This window comes from Sus scrofa, chromosome 13, assembly GCF_054392235.1.
Source record: "Sus scrofa isolate SSC_HxYL_T2T_F1_AM1 chromosome 13, Sscrofa_HxYL_maternal_Yorkshire_Landrace_v2.0, whole genome shotgun sequence".
Taxonomy (NCBI): domain Eukaryota; kingdom Metazoa; phylum Chordata; class Mammalia; order Artiodactyla; family Suidae; genus Sus; species Sus scrofa.
The window spans coordinates 210,629,202-210,656,962 of NC_139395.1; the positions used below are offsets into that span (position 1 = coordinate 210,629,202).

The 27,761-nt window shown below is 46.8% G+C and overlaps 1 long non-coding RNA gene across 3 annotated transcripts in view; it reads right to left on the bottom strand.

Moving 5' to 3' along the window:
- Positions 1-27,761, bottom strand: part of LOC146397868 (uncharacterized) — a 57,763-nt gene that overhangs the window by 14,338 nt on the left and 15,664 nt on the right. Inside the window, exons 2-4 of one of the 3 annotated variants that reach the window (XR_014825127.1) lie at positions 23,947-24,007; positions 17,704-17,813; positions 6,750-8,332 (exon numbers count right to left, since the gene is read on the bottom strand). This is a non-coding gene — a long non-coding RNA (uncharacterized LOC146397868). Of the gene's footprint in view, positions 1-6,749; positions 8,333-17,703; positions 17,814-23,946; positions 24,008-27,761 lie in introns of those variants that run through there. The other 2 variants (XR_014825125.1, XR_014825126.1) reach the window with 2 other exon arrangements.

Below are 27,761 nucleotides of genomic sequence, written 5' to 3' on the forward strand. Positions count from 1 at the left end.
GACTTGGGGCGGGGGGAGGCCAGGCACTGCCCCACATTCGGTGATCCACACTGAAACGCTGACAGGTAAACACATTGCTGGTCTGGGAACACTGTGTTGCTACACAAGTCAATGCACTTTCACATGTGCCAACAGTGGTTAGAGCTTAGTAAGCCCTTGCCAGGAGCCAGGCACAGGGCTGAAACGTTCCCTTTGCCCGAAATTATTTCTTTTTCTTTTTTTTCACTTAATGAATTTTATTACATTTACAGGTGTACAACAATCATCACAACCAAACCCTACAGCATGTCCATCCCAAACCCTCAGTGCATCCCCCCACCCCCCACCCCCCACCTGTCTCGTTTGGAAACCGTAAGTTTTTCAAAGTCTGTGAGTCAGTATCTGCTCTGCAAAGAAGTTTATTGTGTCCTTTTTTTATTTTTATTTTTTAATTTAATTTAATTTTATTTTTTTGTCTTTTTTTGCTATTTCTTTGGGCCGCTCCCGCGGCATATGGAGGTTCCCAGGCTAGGGGTCCAATCGGAGCTGTAGCTGCCAGCCTATGCCAGAGCCACAGCAACGCGGGATCCGAGCCGCATCTGCAACCTACACCACAGCTCACAGCAACGCTGGATCGTTAACCCACTGAGCAAGGGCAGGGACCGAACCTGCAACCTCATGGTTCCTAGTCGGATTCGTTAACCACTGCGCCACGACAGGAACTCCTGTCCTTTTTTTAGAGTCCACATGTAAGTGATAGCATTTGATGGTGATGTCTCATTGTCCGACTGACTTCACTTAGCATGATAATTTCTAGGTCCATCCATGTTGCTAAAAATGCCGTTATTTCATTCCTTTTAATGGCTGAGTAATATTCCATTGTGTTATGCACCACGTCTTTTTTATCCACTCCTCTAAATGATTTTTTCCCTCAAAACAACCACATGGGGTAAATTCTTTCACGGTTCCTGTTCTATGGATGAGCAAACAGAGGTGTAAGGGGATAATCCAGGGCCACAGAGCCAAAACAAGACCAAGCTGGGATCTAGCCCATAGGAAAGTCTAGCCCCCCAATTACCAGCCTATATTACACCCTCTCCTATAAATGCCAGGCACTGGCCCTACTGCCATGGGTACATGGAAAATAAAACCCGTGACACTCCATGAAGCTTTATTGAGATCCTATTCCATACAATGTACTGTGTCAGGTGTTGCGGAGAATACGAAATCACTAAGACACAAGAGGATAGCTCATGCTGTGGTATGGACGGGAACAACAGATCTTGCTCCTCGTAAGATTATTGTGGGAATTTTCGCTATGGGCTTGGCAGGTTAAGAAGCCTACTAGTATCCATGAGGATGCAGGTTTGATCCCTGGCCTCGCTGAGTGGGTTAAACATCGGGTGTTGAAACAAGCTGCAGCGTAGGTTGCAAATGTGGCTCAGATCTAGCGTTGCTGTGGCTGTGGCCATCAGCTCTAGCTCCAATTTGACCCCTAGCCTGAGAACTCCCATATGCCGCAGGTGCAGCCCTTAAAACAAAAACCAAAAACCAAAAAAGATTATTGTGTAGAATGTTATGAAACATCCACTCCCACCATCACAGAGCTGCAGGCAACCAGCTACAACCCTTTGGGATGTCCCCGGAGCAGGAAAGCACGAGCTAAAGGACTGCTGAGTGTCACAATGTGTCCCACAAAAGGCTATACTGGATCCTGACACACAGGGAGAGAAGACAATGTGAAGAGACCTGGGGAGAAGACGGCTGTCTACCAACCAAGGTCAGAGCCACTTGGCAGCTTCTCCCCCACGGTCCCCAGGAGGAACCCACCCTGCTGACACCTTGATCTCGGACTTCTAGCCTCCAGAGCTTCCAGATGCTTGTGAATGTGACCTTTTTTGGAAATGCAGTCTTTGCATGTGTAATTAAGGTGTAAATTCAGATGAGGTCATTCTAGAGTGGAGTTGAGCCTTAATCCAATAGGACTGATGTCCTGATGAGAAGGACAGGAGAGACAAAGAGACAGAAACGCACAGAAAGAAGAGTACGTGATGGTGGAGGTGGGGACTGTAATTGTGTAGCTTAAAGCCAACAAATGCCCAGGATGTCTGACAACTACCACACTTCAGCTCTGAGGGAGGCATAGAATAGATTCTCCCCCGTGAACCCATAAGAAGGAATCGGCTCTGCCAACTGTCAGGTTTTGAACTTCGGGTCTTGATTTTGGACTTCGGCCCCCAGAATTGCAAGAGAATAAATGCCTGTTGTTTTAAGCCTCCCAATCCGTGGCACTTTGTTATGGCAGCCTGTGTCACCATGGTCCCTGGTTTTGTGAAAAGAAGGTCATCTTTCTTTAACCTTGTGTTTCTTTCTTTTGTCTTTTTTTGACTGTGCTCGTGGCATGCAGAAGTTCCCAGGCCAGGGATCAAAACCGTACCAGAGCAGCAACCCAAGCCACAGCAGCAACAACACCTGATTCTTAACCCACTGAGCCACCAGGGAACTCCAACCTTGCGTTCCTTAACGTTGTGTCTCCTTCTTCCCGTGTCTCTTCAAAAACCTAAGCTCTCGCCCAAGCTTTGGTCCTTCCAGCCTGCTTTGAAGAGCTCTTCATCCTTGTCTGCTAAGGGAGCCCCCTCCTGCTCCAGGGCTGCCTCTCCTCTGACTCATTCACATGTACCTCTGCTTCCCCAAGGCCCTGAGATGCAATTCAGCCCTCCGCTCTCTTGTTGGCTCTCTCTGCATCCCTCTTTTTTTTTCTTTTTATGGCTGTACCTGCAGCACACAGAAGTTCCCAGGCTAAGGACTGAATCAGAGCTGCAGCTGCCAGTCTACACCACAGCCACAGCAATGCAGGATCCAAGCCATACCTGCGACCTACACTATAGCTCACGGCAATGCCAGATCCTTAACACACTGAGTGAGGCTGGGGATTGAACTCACATCTTCACAGAAACTATGTCAGGTTCTTAACCTGCTGAACAACAGTGGGAACTCCTCCCTCCATCCTTCTCGATTAATTATCTGCAGCAAAAGGATGGACCTGCCGAAGGGCGGGATGGAGAGGAAGTGGAAACTGGATACATGGGATGAGACCAGACATTGAATAGGAAGAAAGTTCCACGATCTGCTAGAGTTTCAGTGTCTTAACAGAAGGCATAGGGAGCTACTGAAGGCTTTGGAGTAGGAGACTTCTTGGTTTCCACATACTTAAGGAGTGCCTGTTGTATACTCCATAAGTACTGGGCTGGGTGCGAGACATGCACCCAGTAGAAATGACCTCATTCAAGTGACCGGATTCCTGACTGACAGTGGCTTAAACCACAAGGACGTGTGCTGTTCATTTAAAGAGGAGTCTGGAGGGAGATGGGACACTGGAGTCTTCAAGGATCCAGGTTTTTTCAACTCTTCTCATGTTTGTTGCCTCATGGTCTTGAATGGTGACACCACAGACCAAGACAGGTGTCATAGGCTGAACTGTGTCCCCTCAACAGTCATATGTTGAAGTCCTAACCCCTATACCTCGGAATGTGACTGAATCTGAAGACAGGGCCTTTAAAGATGTCATTATGGTAAAATGAGGCCCTAATCCAATATAACCAGAGTTCTTTTTTTTTTTTTTTGTCTTTTTGCCTTTTCTAGGGCTACTCCTGAGGCATATGGAGATTCCCAGGCTAGGGGGCTCTAATCGGAGCTGTAGCTGCCGGCCTACACCACAGCCACAGCAATGGGGGATCCGAGCTGCGTCTGCAACCTACACCACAGGTCACAGCAACCCGCTGAGCAAGGCCAGGGATCGAACCCGCAACCTCATGGTTCCTTGTTGGATCTGTTAACCCCTGAGCCACAATGGGAACTTCTGACTAGTGTCCTTATAAGATGACATTAATCCAAACTACAGCAAGATAGGAGTTCCCGTCGTGGCTCAGTGGTTAACGAATCTGACTAGGAACCATGAGGTTTCGGGTTTGATCCCTGGCCTTGTTCAGTGGGTTAAGGATCCAGCGTTGCCATGAGCTGTGGTGTGGGTTGCAGACGCGGTTTGGATCCCGAGTTGCTGTGGCTCTGGCGTAGGCTGGTGGCTACAGCTCAGATTCAACCCCTAGCCTGGGAACCTCCATACGCCGTGGCAGCGGCCCAAGAAATGGCAAAAGGACAAAATAATAATAATAATAATAATAATAATAATAATAATAATAATAATAATAAAGTGACTTAGTAGAAGCTCCTGGATCAGGATCAGTGGCATTTTGGGAAGGCTGGGACACAGATTCGATCCCCAGCCTGGCACAGTGGGTTAAGGATCCAGCTGCAGTTTCAGGGGAGACTGTGACTCAGATCTGATTCCTGGCCCAGGAACTCCATATGCCATGGGGCGGCCAAAAAAAGAAAAAAATAATAATAAAAATAAAGTGACTTAGTTGGATTCTTGCTAAAACTGAGGGGGTTGGGGGGGGGAGGGGCACTCAAGGTCAATGCCTAGTTGATTAGAGGTCTCAGGGGAACCTTGATGGAGCTGAAGTTTGGTCAAGGAGAGCATCGTGTCCACACAGTCCCACGGAGAAGCACATAAAGCACAGGGCGGGTACCGGGAAGTTAATATGGGTTGAATGCAACTATAAACAGTGTTGTATGATATTTGTAACCATGTATAATATTTACATGTTACTTATGATGTTTTATATGTACTGTAATATTTGTGACTATTATTATTATTTTGCTTTTTAGGGCCACACTCACAGCATATGGAGGTTCCCAGGCCAGGGGTCTAACTGGGGCTACAAGCTGCTGTCCTACACCACAGCCACAGCAATGCCAGATCTGAGCCACATCTGCAACCTACACCATAGCTCATGGCAACGCTGGATCCTTAACCCCCTGAACAAGGCCAGGGATTGAACATGCAACCTCATGGTTCCTAGTCGGATTCATTTCCGCTGTACCACGATAGGAACTCCATGGCTATTATTTACCTTTTCTCTAAGTGGTTCTGATAGATGATTAAGAAACCCAAGACCCAGCTCAGCAGGGACCTTATTTAAAATTTCAATTTCTTATTTCCTGAGAAGTTAACATTTTGATGAATACTGATGAAATCTCATGACAGCACATCCATGATTTAAATTGTTTGGACCTAAAATTTTCTGAAAAATTTACAACTATGATTGTGAAATCAGTCTCATTAATCTTTTTTTTTTTCTTTTCTTTTCTTTTTTGGCCGCCCCATGGCATACGGAGTTCCCAGAGGACTTTTGCTTTTTGTTTTCTGCCATGCCTCATTCTTCCCATCTGGAATGTGGATACAATGGTCTGAGGTTCTGCAGCTATTGTGTGTCAGGAGGAGAAAGCTAGATGGTAAAGAGAGTGGGAAAGGAAGGGAGACAGGCAGAAGTCCTGCATTATCTCTCTTTGGGTCTTTCATTACATGGAAAAAGTAAAATCTTACTTTCTTAGGCCACTGTTTGTTGGCATTTCTGTTATAGGTGGAAGCAATTCCAGTGGAGGTACTTTAGAGACGCCAATCTGTAACACGCTGGATGGCTAAAACCAAAGAGGTTTAATCAGGGCTGGTTTTCATGGATGTGTGATCTGTGTTGTCATGCAGGGCCTCACGCTCAGAAGGGACCATGCTTCCCTTAATGCCCTCTTGTCTCTGCCTTGAAATTCTGAATTTTTGAGCAAGAGGCTCTGTATTTTCATTTTGCACTGGATTCAACAAATTATGTAGCTAGTCCTGAATTTAATGCATCAGTATAATCCTAAATGAAACGTGTGAATGATCTGTAGGCTCCATCTCATACGTGGCCACTTAGAGGAGGACACAGAAGACATTATGGAATTTGTAAATAGCATGAAATTTGATAAATTACCAGTTAGATAACAATGTTTACAAGGAAATATAACTTGTCATAAAGCCCAAATGAAGATGACACTTATCAAGAGACAAATGAGAAGTCTATATTCATAACTTTTTTTTTAAGTCCACAAGGTCAGAGCTATACCTCTGGAAGGAACTCTGATGTAGGGACAGAGGATCAGGGCTTTGCCACTGCTACTGCTGTGTTTTAAATAAATCACCAGGTGTTCCCACTGAGGCTCAGTGGTAACGAACCTGACTAGTATCTATGAGGATGCAGATTCAATCCCTGGCCTTATTCAGTGGCTTAAGAATCTGGCATTGCTACAAGCTGCAGTGCAGTTTGCAGATGCTTCTTGGATCCCGCATTGCTGTGGCTGTGGCGTAGGCTGGCAGCTGTAGCTCCAATTCGATCCCTAGCCTGGGAGCTTCCATATGCTGCAGATGTGGCCCGAAAAAGAAAAAATAAAGTATTAAACAAAGCACCCCTTCTTTGGTCATGGTAAGGGGTTTCGCTGGGTAATACCACTTGCATGGTAAGGGGTTTCGCTGGGTAATACCAGATTAATCTAATGACTGGGCTTGGTAACCTTTTGCCACATGGTGATATTTGGTAATAGCATTTCCCTTGGGAGGGAACACACATCTCCTTAAAGCCTGGAGCTGGCGTGGTGCCAGGTGAGCCAGTGAGGATTGGTACCTGCTGGCCTTGACCACAGCATGTCGTCCCCACCAAGTATACATTTATATAATAAATATAAATATTGTGTGTGCACATAAATGCTATAACTGAAAATATATGTAATACTTATGGACCATTTGATTTTCATCCCATTTTCTTAGAGTCCCCTAGATCACATTATCCAATAAAGGTTTGTAAATAATAAACTTCCGATGAGAGAAATTCATGATGGAACATCAACATTTTCCAAGGTTTTTCTGCTTCTTTTGTTTGTTTGTTTTTGTTTTTTAAGGACTCCACCTGTGGCATATGGAAGTTCCCAGGTTTGGGGTTGAATTGGAGCTGTAGCTGCTGGCCCACACCACAGCCACAGAAACGCAAGATCTGAGCTGAGTCTGAGACCTATAACATCGCTCACGGCAACGCCAGATCCTTAACCCACTGAGCAAGGCCAGGGATTAAACCCGCAACATCATGGTTCCTAGTCAGATTCGTTAACCACTGAGCCATGATGGGAACTCCAAGGCTGGCTCATCTTTGAAGGGGGAAAAAAAATCAGAAAGAGACCAGAGTGAGAGAGAAGGAAAAAGCTGAGAACTTTGTTTCCACTTCACCTTAACCTACAGCTGAGGACAAAATGCAATTTTCCCCAAATCAATGAGTCAGCAATCAACTCAGTCACCAAAACAACTGTGAGGTGGTAGTGCCACCTGCTGGTCACAAAGCAACAATTCTGGGACAACTGAAGCTGGATTTCTTGTGGGAGGGTGTAAAGATAAAATTAATGATTAATTTTTTCTTTGTACTCTAATACAACCAATCTTTTCAGCTCCTGTGTGTTCAGCAGGTAGTATTAACAGTTTCCACAACTATTAACACACAAGGCAATTTTTGATGCCTACAAGTGAGAGATTTGATAACTAGGGGAAACACAGAAAACTTGTTTTCCTAGGACAGGGATGTTGAAAGAAAGTGGGGTTAGTCACCTGAGTTTTAACTACAGTTCATATATAGTATAAAACAGAGCTATTGGGATTCCCATTGTGGTTATGACTAGCATCCATGAGGACAGGACACAGGTTCAATTCCTGGCCTCGCTCAGTGGATTAAGGATCCGTTGTTGCCATGAGCTGTGGTGTAGGTCACACACTTGGCTTGGTTATGACGTGGCTGTGGCTGTGGCTGAGATGTAGGCTGGCGGCTACAGCTCCGATTTGGACCCTAGCCTAGGAGCCTCCATATACCTCGGGTGTGGCCCTAAAAAATCAACCACACAAAAAATAGAGCTATTAACAGGGTTTGAAGGGGGTCTGTCTTCACCCCGAGGTGATGGCACATCTTGATAAATTTCCAAAGAGAGACAGTTTCCAGATCCTCAACTTTCATTTACTCTTTTCCAAGATTCATGTGCACGACAACTAGTGTGGATGAAGCTGGTTTTCTGTCTTCCTCCCCTTTTATAATTTCTCTTCTCCCACTTTACAGAGGAAGCATCCCTGTCAACCCACCCTGTCTCACTAAAGTGCCGTGTCCTCAGGAGCAGGGGGTCCTCTGGGCCACTAAAGAGGAAATGGCACTATCCATGTGGCCCAAGAGAACGGACTGATGACCGGGTCACCAGTCCTGATAAATCCGGTCATTTCTGGAGTTCCCACTGTGGTGCACTGGGATCAGAGGCATCTCTGCAGCACCAGGATGCATGTTCAATCCGCAGTTTCCATCCCTGGCCGGCACAGTGGGTTAAAAGATCCGGAGCTTCAGCTTAGGTTGCAAGTGGGGCTCAGATCTGATCCCTGGCTCAGGAACTCTATATGCTGGAGAGAAGGGGTCAGAAAAAAAAATCAGGTCGTTTCCCACGCATCGTTTAAAACAAAATTAGAGGAGAATCCAATTGAACTGCCCATTAATAGAGCATTAAAATTAACGTCGATGAAAAATCACTAAATGATTTCTGACATATTATGAAAAAGGAACTCAAAGAATTGAATGACATGGCTCTGACAAAACTCCTTTCAGGAGTTCCTGCTGTGGTGAAGTGGGTTAAGAATCTGGCACAGATTGCTGTGGATTGCTGTTGAGGTGCAGGTTCAATCCCCAGCCTGGTGGGTTAGGTTGCAGCTGCGACTTGGATTCAATTCCTGGCCCAGGAACTTCCATGTAACCTGGGTATGGCCATAAAATTAAACAAATCAAAACAAAAACTCCTTCCAGATCATCTTCTGATTTATATGAAGCTGATTTATATCTTTAAAAAAATTACTAAATAATTATGGATTCACCAGAAGTTGCAAAGATGATACAGAGAGGTCCTTTGTACTCTTCAGCCAGCTGTAACATGGACACTCTTCTGTAGCTGTAACTGCAAGAGCAAAACCAGGAAACTGACACTGGTGCAGTGCATGTGGAAAGTTTATGCCATTTTATCACGTGTGTAGATTCACACAACCACCACCTCAAAGATCTTCTTTCCTGGGAGTTTCCCGTCGTGGTGCAGTGGTTAGTGAATCCGACTAGGAACCATGAGATTGCGGGTTCGATCCCTGGCCTCACTCAGAGGGTTAAGGATCCGGCGTTGCTGTGAGCTGTGGTGTAGGTCACAGACACAGCTCAGATTTACAACTCGGATTAGACCCCTAGCCTGGGAACCTCCATATGCTGCAGGAGTGGCCCTAGAAAAAAAAGACAAAAAAGAAAAAAAAGATCTTCTTTCCGCTGCTCCTTTATCATTCCATCCACTCCTCCACTAAAGTGGCTGACCCCTGGCAACCACCATTTCTTTCTTTCTTTATTTTTTTTGTCTTTTTGCTATTTCTTGGGCCACTCCCGTGGCATATGGAGGTTCCCAGGCTAAGGGTCTAATCGGAGCTGTAGCCACCGGCCTACGCCAGAGCCACAGCAATGCAGGATCCGAGCCGCATCTGCAACCTACACCACAGCTCACGGCAACGCCGGATTGTCAACCACTGAGCAAGGGCAGGGATGGAACTCGCGACCTCATGGTTCCTAGTCGGATTCGTTAACTACTGAGCCACGACGGGAACTCCCAACCACCATTTCTATATGTTGTCATTTCCAGAGTATTATATAAACGGAATTACACAGGATCTGACTTTTTGACATTGGCCTTTTTTAAGTCATAATGCTCTTGAAATTCATCCAAGTTGTTGCATGAATCAAGTTTTTTTTAATTGCTGAGTAGTTTTCCACAGTAGTTTCCTATTTGAAAACTGGGGGATAGAATTGATGTCAAAGCCTGATGCATTCCAGCCGTAAGTAGTTTTTATTACCAACAAACAAGATAAACTCGTTGTCACCAAAAAAATCATCCATCTCATTAAGATATGTATTTCTAATGAAATCACCTTTTTTTTTTTTAATCCAGACGCACCCACGGCACGCACAAGTTTCCAGACCAGAGACTGACCCTGAGCTGCAACTGCGGCTGGTGCCACAGCTCTGGCAACGCCGAATCCTTAATCCGCTGAGCCATGAGGGGACTTCCTAAAATCACTATTTACGTTTTAGAATTGTCAAAATCTTTTTTGTTTTAATCGACGGTATACTACTGGTCATTGTCATTGTAAATTAACACAAATTAAAGAAAATTTAAACCCTATAACCTTATGATCATAGCAAATTGAAAATATTTAAATGTATACAGTTTTGTTGGAGAGAAGTTATAGATGATCAACAAAAGAGCTTCACACGCATATATTAGGATAGAATTCTATGGTGGAATGGAATAGAAATTCAAGTTGAGGGAAGAAAGGAATGATGCAAAATTTCTAACTGTTAAAAAGGTTTTTTCTGAGTTCCCATCATGGCTCAGTGGAAACGAATCTGACTAGTATCCATGAGGACGCAGGTTCAATTCCTGGCCTTGATCAGTGGGTTAAGGGTCTGGCTTTGCCCTGAGCCGTGGTGTAGGTCACAGACACAGCTTGGATCTGGCATTGCTGTGGCTGTGGCGTAGGCTGGTGGCTGCAGCTCCAATTGGACCCCTAGCCTGGGAGCCTCCGTATGCTGGGGGTACGGTCCTAAAAAAGATTAAAAAAAGACCAAAAAAAAAAAAAAGTTTTTTCAGTATTTTGCAAATGTATCCTATGGGGTATTAAATCACTGAGTATTAAGGTTCCACCAGAGGAATTTAAAAGTGATCTAAGAGGAGTTCCCTGGTGGCCTAGTGGTCGGATCTGGTGTTGCCATTACTGTGGCATGAGTTCAATCCTTGGGTCAGGAACTTCTGCATGTCACAGGTGCAGCCAAAAAAAAAAAAAAAGTTATCTAAGAGATTTTGTTTGTTTGCGGTAAGATCACAACGTGAGATCTACCCTCCTAACAAATTTCTGTGTGTACAATGCAGAACAGTTAACTATGAACACAATGTTGGAGGCAGGCAGGTCTCTAGAACTCATTCGTCTTTTCTTTTTTTGTCTTTTTGTCTTTCGGGGCCACACCCACAGCATAGGGAGGTTCCCAGGCTAGGGGTCTAATCAGAGCTGTAGCAGATGGTCTACACCACAGCCACAGCAACACAGGATCTGAGCCGCGTCTGTGACCTACACCACAGCTCACGGCCACGCCGGATCCTTAACCCTCTAAGGGAGGCCAGGGATCAAAACCGTGTCCTCATGGATGCTAGTCGGGTTCGCTAACCGCTGAGCCACGATGAGAACTCCTAGAACTTATTCATCTTAAGTGGAACTTCATACTTGAAAAACTGATGTACGAGATTTACTTGAAAATGTCAATGTCTATAATAAGGAAGAAATTACATCCTTTGCAACAACTTAAACAGCATGAAAAAATGATTTTTTTAAATGTTAAAACTTTAAAAAGCATGTGGGGAAACACAGTTTTTTTCAAAATTCTTCCAGGATGTATGGGAGCAAAAACATGCAACTGCCACCACTATCAAGTGGTTTTGGCAAAGTGATTTTGAAAATGTGTGAGATCATGAAATGAACGTAACATGAATACGGTGGCCCTGTTACATACTAACGTTCCCATAAATGTCCACTGGCATTCTCTTAAGAAAGCAATCTGTACTGTCAGGATAATTTCAGTGGAACTAACCAAAATCTGACTCATGCTGAATTAAGCAGAAAAGAGAATTTATTGGCCTAAAAACTAAAAACATGGGGTGGCTGGATCCATAGGCTTCGTTGGTAACTTGAGGAGTGCATTTCTCTCCAGCTCTTCTGGATCTACTTTCCTCCCTGATGGTTTCACTTAGGGGCAGGCTTTTCCTCGTGGTGGCAAAATGGCTGCGAGTAGCCCTGCACACCCATCCTCCCAATTAGGCCACCCTGGTGGGAAGAAAAGTTGCCTTTCCCAATAGGTCCAGTGGCATTACAGGAATGGAGTTTTATTGGCCTGGCTGGGGGCACATGACCCATCGCTGAACCAATGACTATGGCCATAGAAATGGGGTGCCCTGATTGGCTAGGTCTGGGTCATGTGCCTACCCCTGAGCCTGGGGCGGTGGGTCAGCCCCACTCAAACCATAGGCACAGAGAGTGAAGGAGAGGAGGAAGATGAGAATTCTACCAGAGGAGAGGAGCCAGAGGGACAGACGGCTGCCTTGTGCCTTGTCATTTCGGTCAGCAAAAATTTACTGAGTCATACGTAGGGTTAGAGAGATATACTAGTCATGGATTTTGTTCATTATTAATGTAGGTACTACGAATGGATTAATATAGTAAAGTGCTTAGATGAGTGTCTAGCACACAGCAAGTACAGGTTAACAGGTGTCCTAGGCCAGGCTGCCCAGAAGCAGACCCCAGGAGGGATTCTTGTTCTAGGGGTTTATTGAGAGGTGGTTCTCAGGGGAAGGGGAGTGAGGGAAGCAGGACCAGGGAAGGAAAAAGTTCATTAGGCAAAGATGTGGTTTTAGCTGGAGGCGAACTTCAGGCTGATCCCACGGGAATCTGGCATGAGTGGCACCCCAGCGCTGGTCCCACTCAGATCAAGGGGGCCGGCCCTTTGTCCGCCTATGTCAGAGGGTCACCCACTGTGGCCAGTGGGGATGGGGCAGGTTGATGCAGCACAGCCTCCCATGCTCTGTGCTCCTGGGCCTGGAGGGCAAGTGTCTGGAGAAGGGGTAGCTGTGAACTGTGGTCACATTCAGCAGGACTCACCCGGTCAAGGGCATCTGGGCAGGGCATCAAAGCACCTGCCACAGCTCCTATCTTTATTTTTAGGGAGGGCACCAAAGCAAAGATAAATAAGGAAGGGGCCCTGTATTCCATGCAGGAAGTTCATTTTTTCTTGGGCAAAATGAAAGGGGAAAAAGTTCTCCCACAGACCATCCAGGCAGAGGGGCCTCAGAGAGGGAGCGCTCAGCAGGCCAGCTAGAGGGCCCCAAGAAGGTTCCAGAAAAAAAAAAAGAAAGAACTTGAGCTGTTACTTCAAAGGTTGGGAAAGCTCTAGATGATGGGGAGAAGGGAGGAGGCAAGATGGGTGATGGGGTCAGTATTTACCGGCAGCTTATACTTAACTGGTGAAGCTCTGACTGGAGATGGATGGGGTCGGGGGAGGGAGGGGTCCACACCTCTGCAAGATTTCAGGGAGGCGAAAGGAGAGTCTCCAGACAGGCAGAGGGGATCATGTGACACAGTCACCCTCAACTTCCTGACAGTGATCCTCTGAGTGACACATATATCACTGTGTCACTGATGAGACCACTGAGACGCAGAGAGGTTAAACTATTGCCCAAAGCTGCACAGCTGGTCAATAGTGGAGCCCAGGCCATCCGGCTCGAAAGCTGGCTCTGGAAGAGAGCAGTGTGGCTCAGGCTCAGTGGCCACTGAGTTCTGGGGAGACAATGCCAGGGTGAGCTGGAAAGCAGAGCCCCACCTGGGGCGGGGCAGAGGCACTGCCAAATCTCAGCTAAGCCTTCTGCTGCCCTGCTCCAGCCTGGGGCTGAAAATCCAATTGAGCAACTGGGTTGGCAGGGCAGGGAGCTGAGAAGTGGGAGCGAAGGCTGGGAAAATGGGGCTGGGGAAGAAGGAAAAGCTTGGGGCCAGGAATGCAGGAGAGCAAAGGGCTTGAGGGGTGTGGTGAGCAAAGGACTTGCCAGTGCGGTGGCTCGGGGGGGTCATGGAGGGAAGCCAAGTTCCACGATTAGGCCCAGAGATCCCAGGTAGAGGTCCCACCTGGGAGTGGGAATGTTGGAGCAAAGCAGGGCCCACTCTGGGGCAGCTCCTGCCCCCAGAACAGGACTCGGCTGCATATTCATTTTGGAAGCAACTGGGGAGGTTCTGTTTTGTTTTAATTTGTGGGGGGGGGAATAAAATATCCTTTTTATAAAATGTACCATTATAACTTTTTATTTTTTGGCCACATCCATGGCATGTGGCCAAGGATCAAACCCAAACCACAGCTGTGACAAATCCTTAACCACTAGCCCACCAGGGAACTCCCACCATTTTCACTATTTTTATTTTATTTTATTGGCCACCCCTGAGGCACATGAGAGTTCCCAGGACAGGGATCAAAAACAAATAGCAGCTGTGACCTATGCCACAGTTGCAGCAATGCCAGATCCTTACCCCACTGCACCTGGCTTGGGATCAAACCCATGCTGCCACAGAGACAACACTGGATCCTTAACCTGATGTGCCATAGCAGGAACTCCTTAACTTTTTTTTTTGTTTGTTTTTTGTTAAGGGCTGTACTGGTGGCATATGAAACTTCCCAGGCTAGAGAGTTGCAGCTGCCAGCCTACTCCACAGCCACAGCAACACCTGATCAGAGCCTCATCTGTGACCTACACCACAGCTCACGGCAACACCTGATCCTTAACCCGCTGAGGGAGGTCAGGGATCGAACCTCGTCCTCATGGATACTAGTTGGGTTCCTTACTGCTGAGCCACAGTGGGAACTCCCTAACTAGTTTTAAATGTACAATTTAAGGGCATTAAGTACATTCATCTTGTTGTACAACCATCACTATGGTCCATCTCTAGAACTTTTCTTCATCCCAAACTGAAACTCGACACCCATTAAACATAGCTCCCCAAACTCCTGTCCCTAGCCTCCAGTTATCTCTATTTCACTTTCTGTGTCTGTGAATTTGGCCATTCTAGGGGCTATGTATGTGTGGAATCATAGAGAATTCATCTTTTTATGACGGGCTCATTTCACTTAGGATGATGCCTTCGCGGTTCATCCGTGTTGTAGCATGTGATGTAAATACCTGACATTCAGCTCTTGATGGTAGAGGCATCCACTTTAAAAGCCATTGCCCGCTATGTGACACAGCTGCCAGCTAAACAACCAGAGAAGGAACTAGGCCTCCCCTTCCCATGAAGGTGTCCTTTGAACAAATCCCTGGACAGCTTAAGCAATTGACAGCCTCAGTGGCCTGCCTCCACCGTCCCTGGCCCTGACTCCTGCTCTGAAGCTGCACATTAACCATATAGTTTCTTCGAACAATTTCTTTTCATTCTTTCTCTTTCTTTGGCTGCACCTGCAGCATGTGAAAGTTCCTGGGCTAGGGATCGAACCTGCACCACAGCAGTGACCAGAGCTGCTGCAGTAACAACACTGGATTCTTAACCTGCTGCACACAAAGGAACTCCTCAATTTCTCATGTATGTTCTGAGCCATAAGAGAAGCCTGTGCAATTTCTTATATGTGGACATTGAGGTTGTTTTGAGTATTCTGATTTACAAATTATGCTGTAATAAATACCATTATATTTCTTATATTGTTAGAGGTAACTCAGGATAGCACCCACAAGTGATCCTTTTAGCTTAAAGGGTAACTGCTGGAGTTTCCTGGTGGCCTAGTGGTAAAGGATTCGGTATTGTCACTGCCGTGGCTCGGGTTTGATCCTTGGCCCTGGGCACTTTTGCATCTTGTGGGCACAACCACACACACACACACAAAGGTAAATGCTATGTAATGTTCTTAGATATTTCTAAATCTCAACAGGGGATGTACTATTTTGTATTCCCACCCATCATGTTGTGGGAGTGTCCATTTCCTCATAGCCTCAACACAGATTTTGAATGACAGGTGTCTGTCATTTGTGTCAACTGACAAATGACAGGTGCTCTGTAACTTAGGTCTGTCTCATTGTGTGCATAAGAACTTGCATCCTGCCACCAAATAAGTGGCCCCTAAGACCGCCCCCCCTTTTCTAGGGCCACACCCACATATGGAAGTTCCTAGGCTAGGTGTCGAATTGGAGCTGCAGCTGCCAGCCTACACCAGAGCCTCAGAAACATGGGATCCGAGCTGCATCGACAACCTATGCTGCAGCTTGCAGCAATGCCAGACCCTGAGCCCACTGACTGGAGCCAGGGATCGAACCTGCATCCTCATGGATATTAGTCGGGTTCTCAACCTGCTGAGCCACAACGGGAACTCCCTAAGCCCTTATTTTAGAGAAATGGCTTCCATTCAGGCTCTAGGTATTTATTCTTTGGCTCCAGCCCCTCTTTCCTCCCTGTCAGGACAGATGAGGATGTTCAGGCTGGAAGAATGGGATCCTCACTGCCATCGTCATCACTGTCAAATGTGCCTAAACCTGAGGAGGTGCTCTGTCCACTGGTGCCAAGTGGGGGCATTTATGTGGGGCGGGACCTCTTGCACCTCTCACTCACATCTCTGTCCCCATGGCAACTTCCTCCAGAGGGCACAGAGACAACCCTCCCACTGAGTGTCAGAGAGACGAACAGCTCACCCAGTCAGTGGGAGGAAAGTCCAGGACCAGAGACCACATCTTCAGAGCCCTAATCCATGCCCGCAAAGTCAGGGAAAGGTCCCCAGGATACCAGTGGCAGGGGTGTCCACCACTACTTCAAGTTCAATAATTCACTAGAAGGGCTCTCAGAACCTATTGAAAGCTATTACACTCACAGTTATGGTTTATTACAGCAAAAAGATACATATTAAAACCAGCCAAGAGGAGTCCCTGTCATGGCACAGCAGAAACAAATCTGACTAGCATCCATGAGGACACAGGTCCGATCCCTGGCCCTGCTCAGTGAGTTAAGGAACTGGCATTGTTGTGAGCTGTGGTATAGGCTGGCAGCTACAGCTCTGATTCGACCCCTAACCTGGGAACTTCCATATGCCACAGGTACAGCCCTAAAAAAACAAAAACAAAACAAAACAAAAAAGGCGAAGAGAAAAGACATATAGGGTGGAGTCAAGAGAGGTCCCTACTTGGCCTCCAGGTAAAGGAATGTAACCCAGCAGGACCCTATGGTGCCTCCCCTGGACAGACCACTCCGCAGCATGCCCTTTGCTGTAGCTCCTCTCTGAAATACCTGGATAATACTATCTGATGCATATTCCCGAGTCATTTTACAGATGCTAAAACTACCACCCGAAGGAAAAAGTTGGAGTTCCCATCGTGGCTCAGTGGTAATGCACCCAACTAGTACCCATGAAGATGAAGGTTCAACCCCTGGCCCCCCTCAGTGGGTTAAGGATGTGGCATTGCCGTGAGCTGTGGTGTAGCAGATGCGGCTCAGATCCAGCATTGCTGTGGCTGCGGGGTAGGCCAGGAGCTGCAGCTTTGACTGGACCCCTAGCCTGGGAACTTCCATATGCCCAAGGTGTGGCCATAAAAAGGAAAAAATATACCTATACATAATAAAATTCTTCTCTGATACCCATGATGGGGGGAGGGTCCCAGTGTTTTGAGCACTTTACAATAAACACCACACTTCCTGGTGTCAGAAGATTGGCTTTTCTTTTTCTTTATTTCTTTTTTCTTTTCTTTTTTTTTTGCTTTTTAGGGCCGCACCCGCAGCACATGGAAGTTCCCAGGCTAAGGGTCTAATCAGAGCTACAGCTGCCAGCCTACACCACAGCCATAGCAATGCAGGATCCAAGTCCTCTCTGTGACCTACACCACAGCTCATGCAACGCTGGATCCTTAACTCACTGAGGGAGGCCAAGGATCCAACCCGCAACCTCATGGTTCCTAGTTGGATTCATTTCCGTGGCGCCACGATGGGAACTCCCAGGAGATTGGCTTTTCTGTGTGTAGGCAGGTAGACCCACAGTTGGTTTGGTAACACAAAGGCAGTCTCACCAGGCAGGAGAGTCTAAGGGCTTAGAGAGCACCTGCCGGGAGCTGAGGGCAAAGACGTGCTCTCTCTCTGGGCAAAGCTAAGTCCTTCATCACCCTTTCCTTGGGATGCATTCACACATGTGTGGGTACCTGCTCCAGGCCTCTGAGGAAGAGCCCAGCCTCCGTGCTCCCAGGACTGGAATGAAGAGGAATCCTGTCTGGTTAAATCACAGAACTGTGCAACAGCTCCGACAGCCAGTCTGCAAGAAAAAGCGGTGTAGACTGGAGTTATTGAGACTTTGTATCTGGTGTTTTTCTCTACTCATCAATGATGGACGAACAAGGCCAGCGGGAGCCCACCTCTCTCTGGAGTCAGGCCCAACCGCCCCCAGGAGCAATCTCTGATTTGATTGCATCCAGGACCCATAGGTGGCGACAATTTTCAGATGGGGCAGCAAATACATTAAAGGTGCGGGGGAAGGACTCAAAGATTAACAAACCCCTTTCTTCTATCAAATTACATTTCCCAGTGAGGTAATGTTAGAAGGAAGATTGCTTTGCAATTTGTGTAAAAGGGGTGAGCTCATGTCTTTATTCACCGTGGGGCTGTTGCCGATCACTGGAAACAAACTTCCGCCTTCAAATCGGACAAAGTTCAGGAGAGAGGAGGCCAATCCTTACTATTCAGGGATGGGGGAGGGGAGAGGAACGGAAGATCAATGGAGCTGGAGGGAGCAGGGGGGATGGGGTGAGAGAGCTGGGGGGATAGGGTGGGGGGCTGGGGGGATGGGGTGAGGGGCTGTAGGGGAATGGGGTGCAGAGGGAAGCTGGCAGTAAGGAGAAAATGCTTTTCTTTTTTTTTTTTTTTGTCTTTTTGCCATTTCTTGGGCCGCTGCCGCGGCATATGGAGGTTCCCAGGCTAGGGGTCTAATCGGATTTGTAGCTGCCAGCCTATGTCACAGCCACAGCAACGCCAGATCCAAGCCTCGTCTGTGACCAACACCACAGCTCACAGCAACACCACATCCTTAACCCACTGAGCAAGGCCAGGGATCAAACCCTCAACCTCATGGTTCCTAGTTGGATTCGTTAACCACTGAGCTATGACAGGAACTCCCAGAAAATGCTTTTTTTTTCTTTTTAAGACCCCATCCATGGCATTTGGAGGCTCCCAGGCTAGGGTCGAATTGGAGCTACAGCTGCCGGTCTACGCCACAGCCACAGCCAAGGAGGCATCCAAGCCACATGTGTGACCTACACCACAGCTCATGGCAATGCTGGATCCTTAACCCACTGAGCGAGGCCAGGGGTCAAACTGCATCCTTGTGGATGCTAGTCAGATTCATTTCCTCTGAGCCACAAAAGGAACTCTGAGAAAAGCCTTCTCACTTTACTCCCAGGTCTTCTCTGGGCTGTCCCCAAGGAGGAGGAGAGGGTTCTTTTTTCCTTTGGAGGTCCTCCAACCCATCCAGGGTCCTCAGGATTTCCATTCTCCTCCACCCTCTTCCTTGGATAGGAAGCCAGGGCCACAGGCAGATGTCTTATTGCTTCACTAATACGGGCAAAAGGTTAAAAAGACCCAAACCCAACACTTGGGCGACAGAAGCCTTGGTGGAGGCTTATTTTGGGCACAAGAGTGAAATTTTGCTCTTTTCTCCCGCCCAACATGCCTCCTCATGTGCCTCATTCCCACAGAGGAACCAGAAGGTTCCCCCCAGGGGTATTTTACTGGTTCATTAACATATATTTACTGAGCACCCATTAATGTCAAGCACTGGCGGGAGTGCCGTGGGAGAGACACAGATGCTAAAATAAACAAACCAGGAGTAAAAGAGTGTTTGAATGACTGGGTGGGTGATTTCTTTGGTTTTTGGCCAAAGAGTTCCTGGGCCAAGGATGGAACTTGCACCACAGCAGTGACCCGAGCCACAGTGGTGGATTCTTAACCTGCGGAGCCACCAGGGAACTCCAGGAATGGTTTCGCTGTGACACTGGAGTTCTCTTGTGATGCAACAGGTTAAAGATCCAGGATTGCCACTGCAGCAGCTCCGGTCGCTGCTGTGGCACGGGTTTAATTCCTGGCCTGGGGCCTTCCACAAGCCACAGGCACAACTAAAAAACAAACAAACAAAAAATGATGGCGACACTGAAATAAGACAAAAGGAGCCAGCAAAGCTAAGAGCTTCCATTGGGAAGGAAGTCAAAATCTTGACTTGACTACAGAAGGCCTGGCTTGTCCCAGAAAATGTGGCGTCAACTAAGATGATCCGAACTAGCTGAGATGTCGCTTCTACACCTTGTGGAATGAGTGTTCAAAGCAGAAGTCAAGTTCAGTTACAGGAAAATTTAGAAAACCGCAATCCTCACCAAGAGAGGGGAAGGCTGGGGAAGAACCTGGCCTTGGACTGAATGCTGGGGGCAGGGGCGGGACACACACACACACAAACACACACACACACACACACACACACACACACACACACGATGACAACTTCCTCCAAGACCTGCCCCTACAGTGACCCACATCATGTTCACCCCAGTGGGGTGGTGACAAGTGGGGCCTCTGGCATTCAAGGACAAAGCTTTGAATTCTAGCTGTATGACTTCAGGCAAATACTTAATGCATTGGAGCCTCGATTTTCTCATCGGTAAAGGGGTCTAAGGACCCCCCCACCACACCCCCAACTCAGGTCAGGAGCGCTGTGTGTAAGGACTGGCAGGCAGCATTGTCACAAGGTCAGGCACAAAGGGCCCCAAGGGTGGTGCACAGCCAGCCACACACCAAAGGTTCTTGGTGGCCCGCGGGGGACAGCTCAGTGGGATAAGCATGGTTCCCTTTGGTGGTCCCAAGTCTCAGGAAGGAGGAAGGAATGCCTTTACCATCTGAAGGGCTCTTTTCCAGCAAACTCTATTTGGCCAAAGGAAAACATCACGTTCTCATGCTGCTGTTACACAACCGCTTATGTAACCGCTTAAAGGGAAGCCTAATGCTACTGAAGTCTGAGATTTAACAGTCTCATCTGTGATTATTGGTTCATTTCTTTTGGCCGCCCCACAGCATATGGAGTTCCCGGGCCAGGGATCAGATGCAAGCCACAGTTGCCACAGGGATCTTTCACCCACTGTGCCAGGCTGGGGATTGAACCTGCGTCCTCATGGATGCTAGTTAGATTCATTTCCGCTAAGCCACAACGGGCACTCCCACTTGATTCATCAAACATTTAGTAAGGGTTTACTGCGTGCCCAGGGCTCCGCTGGCGCTGGAGGTTTAATGATGAATGAGACAGACAAGGTCAAATTTGAAGCCAGGCACCGCTATGAGATGGCTTTCAGTTATTTTCGATTCCGGAGGAAAAAAATCATCTGAGAATTGAAAACGTTACCTCAGTCTGGTTAAAAGATAAACTAAGGTATATTAAGAGCATGCCACGGGTGCAGCCCCCCCAAAAAAAATTTGATTCAAATCATACATCATCCAGTCTCGGAGGGAAAAGGAGCTCCGAGGAGCTGCACACAGTGAAGGCCTTTGACAGGCAGAAGGGAGCAGAACCAAGGAAGTTATACGAGGCAAGAAAGCGGTGAGAGCAGGTTGGTTACAGCAGTTACTGTTACTTTCAGGCAGATTAGCTAACTACTTCTAGGAATCAGCTGATTCCTGATGAACTCGTTAAAGATTCCATTTTGGGGAGAGCCACAACTGTAATTAAGCTGTCTTAAGTTGGTAACATGGGGCTTAACACAAGCAACTCCATGTTGGGCCTGTTTTGTTTTTCGTTTTTCTCTTTGCTTCTTACAGCCACACCTGTGGCATATGGAGATTCCCCGGGCCAGCTGCAGGCCTAAGGCACGGCCACGGCAACAGAGGATCTAGGATCTGAGCTGCATTTGCAAACCATACCGAAGCTTGCAGCAAAGCCCAATCCTTAACCCACTGAGCGAGGCCAGGGATAGAACCCACATCCTCACAGACACTATGTGGGGTTTTTAACCCACTGAGCCACAATGGGAACTCCTGTTGTTTTGTTTACACTAGTCTCAAACAGAGGTGAATTTTATATCTTGTAATATTTATCTTAGTAGTATTTTAATAGTTAAGCATTTTTAAAATACATAATAAAATATTTTTAGAAAAAGTAACACAGGATGTGAGCATGGTAAATTCAAATGGCCCGGAAGGATATGCAGGTAGGTCAGACCCTCCCTCCCCTCCCCCACTCCGGCTCCCTCCCCTCTGAGCTGGTAGAGGAAATTTAGGCTTAGGGACTAGGAGGGGGTCTCCTAGCCAGCTCTCCTTCCTCCTCAGGCCTATTCTAGTTGTTTTTTTTTTAAATGTTCTATTTTTTTGCTTTTTAGGGCTGCACCTGCTGCATATGGATGTTCCCAGGCTCGGGGTCTAATTGGAGCTACAGCTGCCAGCCTCCGCCAGAGCCACAGCAATGCCAGATCTGAGCCATGCCTGTGACCTACACCACAGCTCATAGCCATACCAGATCGATCCTTAACCCACTGAGAGAGGCCAAGGATCGAACCGGCAACCTCATGGTTCCTAGTCGGATTTGTTTCCATTTATTTACTTATTTATTTATTTATTTCATTTTTATTCTCAGGCCTATTCTAGATCCTTGGACCAGAGGACTCCGGTTTGCCGGCTAGAGGCGTGGAGGTGTGGTAATGGGCTGGACAGGGTAGAGGGAGTGAAATAACCCCCCAGCCCCCACTCAAGGTCTTCGGTTCACATATCCAGGCAGTTGTCTGGAGTAGGCATGGAAGTCACCCATTCTCAAATGCCAGACCCTGAGCTAGACATCTGCCATTCATCACCTTGGAGGTGAAGAGCTGGTAACAGGTGGGTGGGGGAGTGCCTGGGGTGAGAACCACGGCAAAAACATCCCCCCTCCTCACTGTATTTAACTGTAAACTAAACAGCTTCATGTTGGGAGCGGGGGTGCAAGTGCTTCCTCCCTTAACCGCCTACAAGGCAAGGTGTGCAGCCACCACTGATGCCTCCGACATGAACAAAAGATCCCTAAAGGATGTTACACCATGCTTTTCTTCAGCAGAAACAGACTTTGCAACACAGGAATCCCAGTGAATTACCAACTTTTCATCTTTTTTTTTGGCCTCGTCCCCAGCATGTCGAAGTTCCCCAGGCCAGGGATCAAACTCGTGCCACAGCAGCAACCCAAGCCACTGTAGTGACAACACCAGATCTTTAACCCACTGCACCACAAGGAAACGCCCCAATTTTTCATCTTTTTTTTTTTTTGTCTTTTTGGGGCTGCACCTGTGGCATATGGAGGTTCCCAGGCTAGAGGTTGAATCGGAGCTGTAGCTGCCGGCCTATGCCACAGCCGCAGCAATGCTAGATCTGAGCCATGTCTGCGACCTACACCGAAGCTCATGGCAGTGCTGGATCCTTAACCCACTGAGCAAGGCCAGGCATCGAACCTGTGTCCTCATGGGTATTAGTCAGATTTGTTTTCCGCTGAGCCATGATGGGAACTTCAGTCCTCCTCAATTTTCTTAATTACCAACTAAATGACTGTGTTGGGAAGAAATCAGAATGGACATGCGGTCTGTTGGATGTTGACCACTTGGGTTTAATAACCCAACTAAAGCCCTCTCATTTAAAAAGAGAGAGAAAGAGAAGTTCCTATTTTGACTCATCAGGATACGAACCCAACATCATGTGCGTATGGATGCGGGTTCAGTCCCTGGCCTCACTCAGTAGGTTAAGGATCTGACATTGCCACAAGCTGCAGTATAGGTAGAAGAGGGAGCTTGGATCTAACGTTGCCGTGGCTGTGGTGTAGGCCGGCAGATGCAGCTCGGATTGGACCCCTAGCCTGGGAACCTCCATACGCCGCGGGTATGGCCCTAAAAAGGAAAAAAGAGAGACAAAAAAGGATTTTACCTTTCACAGATTTGTATAAAGTCCCATTCACTGACATACCTCATTTCTGGGGTAACTGTTTCCTCTTTCTCTTTCCCTCTCTTTCTCTGGCTGCAGATAAATTTCACCCACTATGGATAAATTTTTTTTGTTTTTGGTTCTTTTTAGGGTTGCACGCACGGCATGTGGAAGTCCCCAGGTTAGCGGTCAAATTAGAGCCACAGCCACAGCAATGTGGAATCCTACCCGTGTCTGCGATCTACACTGAAGCTCATGGCAATGCCAGACCTTAACCCACTGACTGAGGCCAGGGATCGAACCTGTGTCCTCATGGATGCTAGTCAGGTTTATTACCGCTGAGCCGCGATGGGAATTCCTGGGTACTATAATTTTATTAGGTGTTTTCCATACTCAACTCACAGCTGCATCATAGAAATCGAACACCGAGAAGTTAATACCCCTTTCATTGCGGGTGTACATACTTTCGCACGATCTCTCACCTTTGGTTTAAGTAAAAGATCAAGTTCCATTCAAGTGAGAGAACAAAGAAAAGACGGGGACCTAAAAAAAAAAATAAGCAGTTAAAGTATCTGAAATGGATGACAAAATAGATCAGTGGCTCAAAAGGGAATAGGAAATAACTAGCAATTCATAGACTTACACATGAAAGTGTGCTCATTGGCATGAACAACCAAAGAAATGGAAATTAAAAACTAGCCTTATTTTTCACCTCTCAGACTGGTTGATAAAGAGGCTGGTATTTTAGAGCTTTGGTAAGGTGGTAGGAAAAACAAACACTGAGGGCGGGTATGGAAATAAATGCAACTTTTTGAAGCACGACTTGGCAGAAACCTACGGCTCAGCATGTATGCTTTAAGGAATCTGTATTTCGGAGGCATTTCACAAGAATGACCAGACAAGTCCACAAGAAAACATGCAGCCTCGGTTCTAATAGCAAATGCTTGAGAACATCCACGAATCCACCCACAGGTGTAATGGGTTGAATTACGTCCCTCCCCCAAAGATAAGTGCTAGTCCCCCTGTGAATGTGACCTCATTTGGGAATAGGGTCGCTATAGAGGTCCTCGGTTAAGATGAGGTCATACAGGATGAGGGTGGACCCTAAATCCAATGACTGGGGTGCTTGGAGGAGGAGGAGAGGACACACAGACACACACAGGGAAGAAGGCCACGTGACCATGGAGGCGGAGATGAGTGAGGCAACCACAAGCCATGGGATGCCGTAAGTTGCCAGATGCTAGAAGAGGCGAGGAAGGAACCTTCCATAGAGACTTTGGAGGGATTACAGTCCCGTTGACACCTTGATTTTGGACATCTGTCCTCCAGAACTGTGGGAGAATAACTCATCTAGTTAGTTATAATTTGTTGTGGCAGCCTCAGGAAAGGAGCACAGTAGGGGTTGGTTCCATAAAGAATGATACATACACATGACTAACGAGGGGTGTGAAAGACTCAATGGATTCCTTATTAAGCTTTGTCTTTTGCCTTTTTTTTAGGGCCACACCTGCAGCATATGGAGGTTCCCAAGTTAGGGGTCCAATAGGAGCTGTAGCTGCCGGCCTACACCACAGCCACAGCAACATCAGATCTGTGCCGTGTCTAGGAGCTACACTACAGCTCACGGCAATGTTGGATCCTTAACCCACTGAGCGAGGCCAGGGATCGAACCTGCGTCCTCATGGATACTAGTCAGGTTCGTTAACCATTGAGCCACGACAGGAACTCCCCTTATTAAGCTTTGGACTATGTGAGTAGAGTTTCTTTTCAAAGAAATAAAATAAAATTTAAACAATAAATACCACTCTATTCCTTTCCCCATAACCTAATTGTCTGGGTTTTATTTATTGCACTTTAAAGCCAAAATAAGAGAGGATGATCATATTATTTTTCATAAAATATTTTTTCTTTTTAGGGCCACACCTGAGACATATGGAGGTTCCCAGGCGAGGGGTCCAATCAGAGCTGAAGCCACCGGCCTACGCCACAGCCACCGCCACACCATATCTGAGCCTTGTCTGCAACCTATACCACAGCTCACGGCAACGCGGGATCCTTAATCCACTGAGTGAGGCCAGGGATCGAACCTGCATCTTCATGCATACTAGTCAGTTTCGTTTCTGATGAGCCATGACAGACACTCCTTTTTCATAAAATCTTGAATTGGAAAGATCTAAGAGAGCACCCAGTGTGGGAGGCAGAATAATGGCTTCCAAAGATGTCCACATCCTAACCCCCGGAACCTGCCTCAATGTTAGATTACGTGGCCAAGGGGAATTAACGTCACAGATGGAATTTCGGTTGCTCTTGAGCTGACCTGAAAATAAAGAGATGATTCTGGATGGGCTGTATCCATGTAATCACAAGGATCCTTAAAAGTGGAAAAGGGAGGCAGGAAAGTCAGTGGCAGAGTCGGTGAATGTGAGACTCAACTGGCCACTGCTGGCTTTGGCTTTGAAGATGAAAGACGTGGCTGTGCACCAAGGAATGCAGACAGCCTCTGGGTACCGGAAAAGGCAAGGAGATGGATGGATTTACCCCAAGAGACTCCAGAAAGGAACATGGATCTGCCGACACCATGATTTTAGCCCAGTGAGAATCCCATCAGACTTCTGACCACCAGAAATGTAAGAGAATAAATCTGTGTTGTTTTAACAACTGAGTTTGCAGTCATTTGTTACAGCAGCAATAGGAAATGCGTACATCTTGGTCGACCCCTTGTTTTGCAGCGAAAGAAACTGAGATCCAAAAATACCAGAGAAAAGAATCAACATTCCACCTCAGAGCCCCTGTTCCTAAGGGTGTTTTCACTATAAAATCTGAACACAAAGAATTAGAGGATAAACATCCTTTCCCCTCAAACCTATTTTGTCATAATCAAACCGCCCTGGAACTTTCTTTTATTACTCAATGAATTTTATTATATTAACAGTTGTACAACGATCATCACAACCCAATTTTATAGCATTTCCACCCCAAATCCCTCCACCCCTCCCCCAAACATTTTTTTTGGGCTGCACCTGCAGCATATGGAAGTTCCCAGGCCAGAAACTGAACTTGAGCCACAGCAGTGACAACAAACCACAGCAGTGACAACACCAGATCCTTAACAGGCTGTACCCCAAGAGAACTCCCTATTTTTTAAATTTAAATTTTTTTTTTACCTTTTTTTTTCCTACTGTACAGCATGGTTAAATTTTAATTTAATTTAATTTTTTGGTCTTGCCCATGGCATGCAGAAGTTCCCAGGCCAGGGACTGAACCTGAGCCACAGCAGTGATAATGCCAGATCTTTAACCACTAAGCCGGCAGGGAACACCCCCCCCCCCCGCCCCCTGAAACATTGAAAAAGTGACGTGTTCTTTGAAAAATTTAGCTCATTAACATTTCTGGAACATTTTCATCTTAAAAACAAAAATAAATGGAGTTCCCGTCGTGGCACAGTGGAAACGAATCTGGCCTTGCTGTGAGCTGTGATGTAGGCTGGCGGCTGTAGCTCCAAATTGACCCCTGGCCTGGGATCCTCCATATGCCAGGGGTTTAGCCCTAAAAAGCAAAAAAACAAAAACAAAAACTAAACAATAAGGAAGGACATTCCGGAGTTCCCATTGTGGCGCAGTGGAAACAAATCCGACCAGGAACTAAGGGGTTTCGGGTTCGATCTCTGGCCTTGCTCAGTGGGTTAAGGATCCGGCGTTGCCGTGAGCTGTGGTGTAGGTTGCAGACGAGGCTCAGATCTGGTGTGGCTGTGTCTGCGGCATAGGCTGGTGGCTACAGCTCCGATTAGACCCCTCGCCTGGGAACCTCCATATGCCACAGGTGCAGCCCTAGATAAGACAAAAAGACAAAAACAAACAAAAAAAACAAAAACCAAAAAAAAACACAATAAGAACATTCTATAGTCACGCTCAAAGCAACTTGTTAGGAACCACTTTTTCAGGACTTGCCCATAATTTGCTTGTCTCGAATTGTAATTCCTCTACTCTTCTCAAATAAACTCATTTTCCTGGTAAAATGACTGGCTCTTAACAAAACTACTTTTCCGCCCAGCTGAACAGGTCTGACTTGTCTTCCTTGGTAAAACTGGGCTACATTTCTCACTTTACATCAATTCAGTTTTTATTCCCATGCAAATGAAGAGGGTCACAAGAAGAAAAACACACCAGGACATCTCACGCCCAACGAATGCGTATGTTAGCAGGATTGCTATACATTTAAATACCTGCTCATTGTCAAGAGTAATAGACAGATCACTTCTAGAATTAAAATGATTCTGAACCCTGTTCTATACAGCACT